General features: G+C 40.3%; 1 long non-coding RNA gene across 1 annotated transcript; it reads left to right on the top strand.

Moving 5' to 3' along the window:
• LOC148786691 (uncharacterized) lies at positions 1-2,422 on the top strand. Its single transcript, XR_016067784.1, has 2 exons — positions 1-1,752; positions 1,834-2,422. It is a non-coding gene; the product is annotated as an uncharacterized LOC148786691 (long non-coding RNA).

Genomic DNA, 2,422 nt, shown 5'->3' with positions numbered 1-2,422 from the left:
TTGATCACCATATATATGTGTATATATATCTTGATACAACGAATGTCTTGTCCACTTCTGTAAATCAATTTTTTCGTTTTCTCTTCAAAAAATACCTTTATGGCTAGGAGAGATATCTTCTATTAATTAATTATTCCTTCTCCCTTCTCGCGTTATTAATGATTTCTTTCTTTTTGTTGCATCACGTTAATTCGTTTCTTATGAGTCAACGTACTTGGGAGTCGGTTAGGTATCCATCCGGATTAGGTCGCTATATGTCAAAGAAAAATAGCAGGAGTGAGGAGTTGTCACCGAATGGAGCGACAATAGTGCTGGAAGGGGCGACACCGCGACTGGACAAGGTATAGCCTCGACCAGCTTTGCTAGGATGAGGTGACCAACCTCTGCTAGATGTTGGTCAAGGTGGATCACCTAGACTAGATGCTGATCGAGGTGATCTGCCTCAACCAGGGGTGTGCGTTGTTCCATCTCATTCATCTTTATCTTTTATTCTATGGGCAATTGTTGATTTTCAAGATGAAGTTATTGAGGCGATTAGGAATTTTCGTAAGAGTCATTTCCATTTGCTTGAAATTTTAGTGGGTTCTAATTCATCACAAAAAATAATTGCTAGTCATATCCTTGTCCAAAGTGATGAATTGGAGTCTTCTATAGCTCGCCAAAGTTTTGGATGTCGATAATTGTGATAGTGTCTTGAATTTTGAGAAGTTTGACCTTTTAAGGAATAAAGTTGATCCATCTTCTGCTTTTGAGTTCTGCCTCCCAAGGGTGGGGGATAGAATCAAGGAATCTCCTTAGGTTGTTTTACTATATACTCCGCATTTATTCACTCGAGTTTTACACTTCCTCCTCATCATCTGTTGGTGGATATAATAAAAGAGTATGGTCTTTTGTGTTAGTGAATTTACTCTGAATATTTTACGTATCTCGAGGGTTTTCTTGCCTCTTTCCATTGAGTCATTCTATATACTATTTTTCGTTTAGAAAGATAGCCAATGATTCTTTCTTTTATTTCTATCTTTGAAGTGAGTGTAAATTCTTGGAGGGGGTTTCTCTTCTAGAGGGCCTTGGAAAGAAAAAAAAAATTATGCTAAGTACTTGGGTTGAGGTTTGGGGACTAGTTGGGGGGGGACCTCTTCCACCCTAACTCTAGTCATGATCTCATATGTCTTTCATAGGAGCGGGTTTGTTTGACCAATCGTTTGATGTGAAATCTTTACTCGCATCTGGTATATTTGTTTGCCTTATTCATTTGTTCTTCATCGTCGGTTTTGCTCTATTGCGACTTTTTTGGTTGTTGTTTCTTTTTCGCTTCTGGGAAGAAGGTTTCATTGCACAACATTCAGCATTTCAAGGTTGAACGAGAGCTTAAGCAACATGATCGCAATGTGCGGGTTCGTCCTCCCCATGCTTTGAGGAAAAAAGGCGAGAGGCATCGCTTGCCTCCTCCCCTTTTGCGTCCTCGTGATGTGAACCATGGTCAAGGGGGATATGGGAAAGATAGTCGTGTAGCGCCATCTAGATCGTTTAAAAGGCCCCGTGAATCTGAGGATGTTGAGGTTCCTCATGGAACTGGAAAGGGACTCTTTTCTTTTGGGATCAATTGCCACGAAGGGGTAGCTTTGAGATGCTTCAGACTTCGATCTAGCCTATGTGAGGTCGCGCAACATTGTGAGTGATTATGACATCGCTCATTTTAGCTCCCTTGCTAATCGTATTGTTACTCGCCTTTTGTACTACGAATCTGCTAGGGTGAGTTTATTTTTATTTGGTTTTTATTTTTGTTTAGTTGTTTACTCAGTTTTACAACTTCTTCCTTTTTTGTGTCCTTAGATTACTACTTTACCCGAGATTATCGACAAATGCTTCGAGTTTAAGACAAGGAACTGAAGCGGTCAAAGGCTGCTCTTGAAGAGAGGAAAAGAGTGCTTGCTTCCTGTCAAGAGAACCTCAAGGAGACGAGTGAGGGTTAGAGCAAATGGAAAGATCATTATAATTGTGAAGTCGCTTCTAGTCAAAGCTTCCTAAAGTGGGAGGCTGGAAAGATTTACTTGAAGTGTGTTTGGTACGACTTCAAGGAGATGTATGAGGATTCCGAGGAGTTCGAAGGTGTTGTTGTGGCGAGAGCTAATGAAATTTATGATTAGAAAATTAGGCAATGTCACTCCAAGCTGAGAGAGTGTGGTCGCTTAGGAAGAGAGGATTTTATGTTTCTTGATCCCCTTGTGACTTATGAGGTGTTGTCGAAGAAGGCGAGGTGGAAGTTGTGGATGAGCCACCTGCTGAGGGTGCAGATGTCGATGTTGGGGGTGATCGCGCTTGACTTACCTTACAGTTTTCTTTACAAATTTCTTATTTTGTAATCGGGACAACATAGTTGTTATTTCTTATTTAATGAATTCCTTTTATACTTATTTCTTAA

The sequence above is a fragment of the Sesamum indicum genome, linkage group LG10 (assembly GCF_026168435.1).
Source record: "Sesamum indicum cultivar Baizhima isolate 11 linkage group LG10, ASM2616843v1, whole genome shotgun sequence".
Lineage (NCBI taxonomy): Eukaryota > Viridiplantae > Streptophyta > Magnoliopsida > Lamiales > Pedaliaceae > Sesamum > Sesamum indicum.
This window is presented reverse-complemented; position numbering and strand designations above follow the sequence as displayed.